We start from the raw sequence: 9,376 nt of genomic DNA on the forward strand, positions 1-9,376 counted from the left end.
TTTTTGGCTATGATGGTACTTCTTTAAAGAAATATTTCACTATTTTGTTCTTTGGTCTGATAAAGGTTATCTATATCAAGTACAGTAAACACAATATTTTATAGTGAAAAGTTGAAAGTACTCGCTATAAATTTAGGAACAAGAAACAAGTTACTGTTATCACAACATTTTTTCAATTTGGGGCGTTCAATGTAGAGAGGTAAAGAAAAAGTTTGGAAACAGAAAGTCAACAACCAAAAACCTGCCAATAGTTGCAAATCATATCATTGTAAATGCAGACAATTTGACAGAACATACGGATAAATTGCTTGTTAACTTTTAATAATTTATTAAATTGTTTAGTAAGACTGCTGAATATAGGCGTAATAATTAAAAATAGAAAGCATTATATACACATTTACATGCTTTTTAAAATATTAAAAAATAAACCCCATTTCAAATAACAAAAATCCAAGCTATTTTAGGAATTTATTGTACAAATTCTTATACAAAAATTATTTTTTAAAATTTAAAAACCCGATTGAAAAAATTTTAAACTAAATAAATGAGGAATATTTTTTGAGATATTCAATAACTGAAATATAAAAATCTCTCAGAATTGATCTATTGATTCAATGCAATTTTAATCAAAATCCATTTGAGTGTATGTATTTCAACTGATTATTTTAACCTAAAGTTTATACAGAGTCAAAAGACCCAAGAGGAGCTAAGATAATTTTAAAGAAGAATACATTGGGAAGACTTGCTGTACCAGGTATCAATATTTATGATAAAACTATAGTAACCAAGACAGCATGGTACTGGTGCAGAGACACAAACCAATGGAGCATAAGTCAGATTCAGAGATGGACACGCAGCTACACACATACACACACTCATATTTTATAAAAGTGGGTCAATGTGGAAAAGCAATATTTATTTTATCCTGTTGTGTTGGAATGAGTGACTATCTCTATGTAATACAAAGGGGAGGGTTAAATTTCTTATTTACCCCATACATAAAAATAAATTCCTGTTGGATTAAAAATCTAAATGTAAAAGGAAAATCTACACAATTTTAAGAGACAGTATAGGAGAATATTGTTACAACCTCAAAAAAGAAATGCTTTCTTTTTCCAACTGGTAAATAAAGAAGAAATCACAAAGAAAAAAAATTGCTAAATTCAACTTCATTAAAATGAAAATTTGTGTATCAAAATATGCAATAAAAGCAGTATAAAGACAATCCACATTTGCAACATAATATAAAGCATTTTCAGAATATATGAAGAATTCTATGAGTGCATATATGAAAAATTAAAAATATAATAGTAATACTGGCAAGCATTTTGTATAGGCACTTCAAAGAAGAGAATGTCCAGTTGGCTAGAAGTACGTGGAGTATTATTCAGGGAAATACAGACATAATTATTATACATACTTTTTCATAAAGAGAATGTGAGTGACATAGTTTCTGAGTCAATATATGTTTGAAATTGCCCCATTTCTTTTATAATTTAGTTTTGTAGATAATTAGTCATCAAGTATTTTCCCTTCACGAATAACCCACTTCTCTAACATGGATTTCGCTCACACTTCCAATTTAGAACTGTTACAAGCTAATGACTTATTTACCAGATACTTAGTGAGTTAGTTTACAAAAAGTGTTGTCTTATACCCGTAAATCTTTAAAAATATATTCTTCTTTGATTATTCCTTTTTTTCTATTCTTTTCCATATGAACTTCATATATAAGATTTCCAAAATTAACCCTTACCATCTCTTTCTTTTTTTCTTCCTAACTTCCATATATTTGCCTTTTATTATTCCTTGGAGTTCAGAGAATTTCCTAGGATTCCCTTTTAATTCAATAATTTGCTTTTCTGCCTTATTCAATGTATTATTCACTGCTTTTTTCTAAAGCCTTGCAATCATGATTTGCATTCACAAGAACTCCCTAGTTTTGATATTACTCTATTTTCATAAGAGCCTTCTCTAGATTTACCAATGCAGCATGCTTTCTAATTTTCTGCAAAACAAAAGAATTATCTTCCTTTCAAGACTATTTTTACAAAGTATCATTTGCTCTCAATTCTCATTTTCTCCTATTATTTTTGATGCTAAGTGTTTCTGTATTTCTGGATTTTCCCCCTTTTCTTACACTTAAATAGAGAGGTCTATATGTACTAGTTCTGGTAGAGAGTTGGGACCTTAACCAATATTGTTATTATTGATCAATTCCTTTAGTTTTAGGCACATGTCTAAGTATTTAGATACATTGTAAAATCTCTTTTTTATGTTAAACATTAAATTTGTTGAAAAATGTTTGGCTTTTGGTGGAGAGAAATAGTTTTGGAGCAGAGTTTTTGCTCTTTAGAAATAATCTCTTTAAGTGTACATTGGCAGCCAGAGATAAGGGGGCATTCCTCTCTTGAACAAGCCATCTGGCATCTATGAATCTCAATGTTTTCCCCAGCTCCACCCAAAATGCTGTTTCTGTGAATCTATTCCTTGATTCCTGCAAATTAGGCATGACTTGGAAATTCAAATACGTCACAAATTATTAGTACGCCCTGTTATACAGTGTTTCTCATTGTCAGTCTCCACTTCAATAAATAAAATGATCGTAATTATAATTTCATCTCTTTATTGGCTGAGCTTAGAAGGTTAGAGGATGCAAGATCAGTAAACACAAAGAACTGTATTTCTATAGACTAGAAATGAATAATCAGAAGTTGAAATGAAAAATAAAAAATAGTGCTCACTTCATAAATACATGTATTAAGATTGGAACAATGCAGAGATGATTAGCATGGGCCCTGCCCAAGGGTGACATGTAAATTTGTGAAGCTTCTTTATATATAAGGACAAATACTATGAATCTATATATATGGGATACTGAAAGAAATCAAAACCATAGAGGGAGAAGGTAAAATGATGGGTTCCAGGGGCTGAATGGAGGGAGAGTTATTGTTTAATGGATAGAGATTTTCAGTTTGGAAAGATGAAAAACATTCTATGGTTGGATGTTGGTGTTGGTTGCACAACAATGTGAACTTAATGACACTGAACTGCACACTTCGAAATGCTTAAACTTAAAATGCTGGAATTCTTGTCATGACTCAATGGTTAACGAACCCAACTAGCATCCATGAGGATGCTGGTTCAATCCCTGGCCTTGCACAGTGGATTAAGGATCCTTCACTGCCATGAGCTGTGGTGTAGGTTGCAAATGCGGCTTGGATCCAGCATTGCTGTGGCTGTGGTGTAGGTCAGCAGCTGTAGCTCTGATTCAACCCCTAGCCTGGGAACCTCCACATGCCATGTGCCCCCCCCCCCAAAAAAGACAAAAAAGGCTTAAAATGGTAATTTTATGTTATGTATATTTCACCAAAATAAAATAAATAATACCCATGTATATTGGCATTAAGAAATATGAACTACTTAGGAATGAATAGCTAAAGGAACTTTGAAAGAGAAATGTAAACTACCAATTTCAAGACTTATTGTAAAGCTTCAGTAATGAAGATACTGTGTCAAGATAGAAAATAGATCAAAGAAGTAGAATAGAGGTCAGATATAGACCATCACGCATATGGCCAATTGATTTTCAACAAAGGTGCATAGATAATTCAGTGCAGAAAGTATAGTTAATTAATTAATTAATTAATTAATTAACTTATTTTTTGCTATTTCTTGGGCCGCTCCCGCGGCATATGGAGGTTCCCAGGCCAGGGGTCTAATCAGAGCTGTAGCCACTGGCCTACGCCAGAGCCACAGCAACACGGGATCCGAGCCGCGTCTGCAACCTACACCACAGCTCACGGCAACGCCGGATCGTTAACCCACTGAGCAAGGGCAGGGACCGAACCCGCAACCTCATGGTTCCTAGTCGGATTCGCTAACCACTGCGCCACGACGGGAACTCCAGTTATTTTAATTTAAAGTGTTAAAAAAACTTGGATATTTATGTACAAAAATATGAACCACTTCTCTCAAGAAAAACAAAATGAAACAAAAAAACCTCAAAATGGATCACAGATATGAATGTGAAAACTAAAAATGTGAAATTTATAGAAGAACATATAAGATCTTTATGATTTAGAGTTAAGCCAGAGTTTTTCAACTTTCTTACTACTGAAATGTTTAATTCAGTAAACATTAAATGGGGGAGAGAGAGGAGGGGCTCTCCTGTGCATCCTAGGAATTTAGTAGCATCCTTGGGCTCTACCTAGTAGATGCCAGTAATGTCTCTCCTTACCGCCCTCATTTCTGGCAACCAAGTGTCTTCAAACATTGCAAAATGTCCTGTGGGAACACTGATCTTGGTTGAGAACCACTGGTTTAGACAAAGTTTTTTTTTTTAGCTCTAATACCAGAGGTAGAATCAATTAAAAAAAAAAACGCGTTTATGAATAGGCTTTTATCACAATTAAGGATTTCTGTCCTTCAAAAGACACTTTTCAGAGAATAGAAAAAACTAGAGGCAGAGGAAATATATTCAAATCATATATCTGACAAAGAAATTTTATCCAGAGTATATAAAGCACACTTAAAACTTAGAAGAAAACAAAATATACAATTAAAAAAAACAGCAAGAAATAATGGCATTTGCAGTAACATGGATGGACCTAAAAATTATCATGCTAAGTGAAGTCAGTAAGACAGTGAGACACCAACATCAAGGAGGGAGTTCCTGTCGTGGCTCAGTGGTTAATGAAACTGACTAGTATCCATGAGGACACTGGTTCAATCCCTGGCCTTGATTAATGGGTTAAGGATCTGGCGTTGCTGTGACCTGTGGTCTAGGTTGCAGATGTGGCTCAGATCCTACGTTGCTGTGGCTGTGCATAGGCGGGTGGCTACAGCTCAGTTTGACCAGTAGCCTGGGAACTTCCATATGCCGTGGGTGACACCCTAAACACACACACACACACACACACACACACACACAAAGAGGTACAAGGAAACTCTTAGGGATAATGGATGGGTTCATTAAATAGAATGTGGCAATAGTTTTATGGGTGTATTAATATTTGCATTTTATTATATGTCAATTATATCTCAATAAAGCTATGACAAGATAGGGGAAAGAATTTGTTTGTTGAATAGGATATATTAGTAAGGCTTAAATAAAAGCTACCACTTTACTGAGCATTTACAATAAGCATTATTATATTAAAGGTTTGAAATACTCTGAATCAAGTACCCTGTTTTACTTTGTTTAAACTAGCATTTCTCAAAAGAGTTTTATATTTGGATCATTTACCCAACACTTTTTCTTTTTTCGTATTACCCTAAATTATCCTCAAGTACTGGCATTTCATAGATCTTGCTTAAGAAAACACTTGTCCTGAACAGCAAGCCACAGAACAAAGTCTGTGTTTAATATTAAGCCATGGGAGTGAATAAGGGGAGGATTTTGAATCTGGTGAGAAAAATCTGGAGGTGAGAAGGTAGAATAACATATATTCCTATTTTTAAAAATTTTTATTTATTTATTTATTTTTATATAATGATTTTTATTTCTTCCATTATAGCTGGTTTACAGGGTTTTGTCAATTTTCTACTGTACAGCATGGTGACCCAGTTACACATACATGTATACATTCTTTTTTCTCACATTATCATGCCCCATCATAAGTGACTAGACATAGTTCCCAGTGTCACACAGCAGGATCTCATTGCTAATCCATTCCCAAGGCAAAAGTTTGCATCTATTAACCCCAAGCACCGCATCCATACTACTCCCTCCCTCTCCCCCTTGGCAACCATCATTCCTATTTAAACTTCATTAATAATTCCTTGCCCTTTTAATGTAAGATCAAAGATCCTTTCTGACTGATTTCCTTGTATACAACAAAACACCAAGATGTGTTTTCATTTATTGTGGTTACACGTGTGTAGTTTACACTGTGTTTTGTTTCACTTGTGTTTTCATTTGTTGTTTTCCTCCTGGAGGAGTCCTTGGTTGGGAGTGTGATTAACATTATGCCTAAGGGGGGGTTCCCTACGCTCACACCCTGAAATAAAGAATTAACTACACATTATTTACAAAGAAAGTGCTCCCAGGAGAAACCCTTAAGAGAAGGGGGAAAGCAGGACATAAAATGGGAAGAAGCCAAAAGGTGAGGTTTCAGGCAAGGTCCCAGTCTCAGTTTGATTCCTCAGAGAAGCTCTTGAGTGTAGATGGGGCCTCAGAATTTGTTCCCAGTTCAGTCAAGGGAGCTGAAATTTCATAAATCTATACAAGTCAGTCATTGGCAAAGAGCTATCCCAGGAGGACATAAATTTCTAGGTATCTGTTGCTCCCTGTGCTTCTGGGCACATCGTGTTTGGCAACCCAAGGATATCCCTACAAAAGCTGAAGGTGTAGGCTGAAGGAAGCAAAGACCACAGGAGTTAAGGGGATAGGAATCCAGCCTGCACATGAACAGTGTCCACTATACATGGTTTTTGTGATTTACGTGGGGTCAGTCAAGAATCATAGGATGACAAGACTATTTCCTGTTAGAACTGCTTTGAAGTTAAGTACGAAAAGTATTCATTGGTTTTGTTACCAAGCATACACCATCTATTTATGAGACTTACATCAAGGCTTTATGTTTTCCTGTGTGGTCTTGAGAAGCAGGAAAAACAAGAAAAAGACCCTCCAAATCTGTTTTTCCATTTAGAACAAGTAAACTCTAAGTGAAATTTATTGTATATAAATGTTATATATAATGCCTTTGCAATTTATGCACATTTTCTCATTTATTATAAGTAATAAATATGTAATGGTTGAGTTAACAATTGGTTCATACTATAATAACTTCATTTTCCTTATATAACTTCATTTTCTTTAAAACTGGAGTACATCCCAAATTACATCGAGAACTTTTTGCAATTGGTTATTTTTGGAAGGCTTCCTACTCGGAGGAGGATGCATCTGAGGAAAAAAAAATTAACAAAACGTTTACTTCTTTAAAACTGTCTTTTCAGATTATAATCTCAGGGTCACTGACATCAAAATTGCTTGGGAAGTGCTGAGACTTCCATGAGTCCTATCCTAGAATTTTAGGGCCCCACCCGAGGCATGTGAAAGTTCCCAGGCTAGGGGTTGAATCAGAGCTGCAGCTGCTGGCCTACGCCACAGCCACAGCAACGCCAGATCCGAGCCACGTCTGTGACCTACACCACAGCTCACAGCAATGCTGAATCCTTAATCCACTGAGCAAAGCCACGGATTGAACCCACATCCTCATGGATACTAGTTGGGTTTGTTAACACTGAGCCACGACAGGAACTCCATCCTAGAATTCTTGATTCAAATTTCTGATGGACACCTGAAATTAATATGGCATTGTAAATCAACTATACTCCAATAAAATTTAAATCTAAAAAAAATTTTGATGAAAAGATCCTGAACATGTCTTTTTCAAAAGAAACCCAGTATGGTTCCTGTGCACAGTTAAGATTGAGAACCTTTGGTGTAAGTGTTATATCTGAGTGTTACTGTTTTTAGAAAAGGGAGCTCCTAGCAAGAGATTTGCTGAAGGTGCAGGAGTTCAGAAACAAAGCTCTGACCTATTACTTCTCATCTTATGTTTTGTAGAGGCTTCCTAAATACATTCCTACTGTTTCTGTTACAGTCTGACAAACCACTCTTCTTAAACCATAACTGTAAATATGCTTTATTTTCCCTTAAATCCTGATCACTATGCTTATGAAATTGAGGTCAAACACCGTAACATGGTGATCAAGGACTTTCAAATGTGGCTCCCTTGTATATTTTCCGTTTATCTTTCAATGCATTCCTTGGAACTCACACAAGTTTATCTGCTCACAACCACTCAGATGGTGAAGAAAATTGACACAATATAAAAGCTAAAGATAAGCTTCTGTAATAACTTGGTGATGATAACTTTACCAATTTAGCAGTTGCTTACAGTTACTGATGAATTTTGAATGTTAAACCATCTTCACAATCAATTCTCCTTTCCAGCAGAATACTGAGAGGTGTCCCCTCTCCCCACCCCTATCTCCTCACCTCCAGATATTAGGCAAAGGTATCAATGGAAAGTTTTATTAGATTTTGGCCTTTCATGCTCTACTGAATTATGAAGGACTTAACAGTTGGTTCAAAAGGCTCTCTAAACTTAAAAAAAAAATCAAAAGTAAAAAGAATGAGCAGGAAAATCCAATCCATTGCGAAAATTTTCCACTAAAAGTCTATGCTAGCATTAATTAGATGAGCATCTCTTGATTGTTCATGTGCCTGATTGAGACTTTTGCCAATTGAGGCTTTTGCAGAGCAAGGTAGGCAGAACTGTACTGCCACATTTATTTGTTTATTTTTGGTTATAAGGACAAATTTTTGAAACGTTAAACTTTGAAAGTATATTGTTACTTCTACCAAACCATTAGCCTCCAGGCTATACTTAATGATGAGGTGGAAATCACTTTATACTTGTAAGAGTAGGTCAGGCCACATTCCTCTTCATTTGTCTGGGGACTCTCATGTTGATTAGAATCTGTGGACCATGTTGAGCTGAGATAGGTTTAATAGCAAAAAACCTTATGGAACCAGCTGGTTGCCTAAGAACTAGAGACCAAGTCTTTCTTCTCTCTCTCTCTTTTTTTTTCCTTCTCATCCTTTGCCAGGATGCTAAAGCCAAACACTAAATGAAAGCACATTCACTTTCTTTTAAATGTGCTTTAAATTAACTATTTTAGATTAGATATTGCAATCAATTCACTTCTAAGGATTTCAATGTTAATGTGCTTTCAAAGCAACTGGGATTGTCCCTGATAGAGTAAATTTGCTATCAATTTGAAACCCTGAGAAAGTTGATGTAATAATGTAAAGCCTGAGACATTTCATTGACTACTGCCAGAATTGCCATCACTGGCTATTTTAGGATTTGTCCAGGGAAAGGGAAAGATTAAAGAAATTTAGTTTTTATTTTAACTTTAGTTCCCTAATAAGGTAAGATTTTCCGTGTAGGAAGGTCCATAAAACAGCTTGATGCTATGTGTCCAAATGTGAGATGTAATAAAAAGGTAATAAAAAGTGCCTTTATGGTTTCTAATCTTTCTTTCGTCTCTTCAGTCACTTTAGATATACAAATTTTGTAATCTTTTTTAGAAAACTTAGATGCTGTCTCTCTTTTGGATATTTTTCTTGTGTGATTTTAACTTTCTTTTTTTTTTTTACTTACAGTGTGATTTTAAAAGAAAAAAATATTGTGGTAATGCAGGGTTTTCACTGACATGGAATCTGTTTAAAACATAAAATACCATTTTAGGATTTTAGTTTCATGCTCTTGTGTAAATTTGAACTTATTCCTGTGTCTGGCTTGGGTTCAGTTTTGTTAAATTTCTTTTCCCCACGTGGAGTCTTGGGGCAGAGATGAGT

The 9,376-nt window shown here is 35.1% G+C and overlaps 1 non-coding gene across 1 annotated transcript; it reads left to right on the forward strand.

Annotated features, from left to right (window-relative positions):
* Positions 1 to 2,736: 2,736 nt before the first annotated feature.
* Positions 2,737 to 2,843, forward strand: LOC125134750 (U6 spliceosomal RNA). Its single transcript, XR_007136759.1, has one exon. It is a non-coding gene; the product is annotated as a U6 spliceosomal RNA (small nuclear RNA).
* The last annotated feature ends 6,533 nt before the right edge of the window (positions 2,844 to 9,376 follow it).

Source organism: Phacochoerus africanus, chromosome 8 (assembly GCF_016906955.1).
Source record: "Phacochoerus africanus isolate WHEZ1 chromosome 8, ROS_Pafr_v1, whole genome shotgun sequence".
Taxonomy (NCBI): Eukaryota; Metazoa; Chordata; class Mammalia; order Artiodactyla; family Suidae; genus Phacochoerus; species Phacochoerus africanus.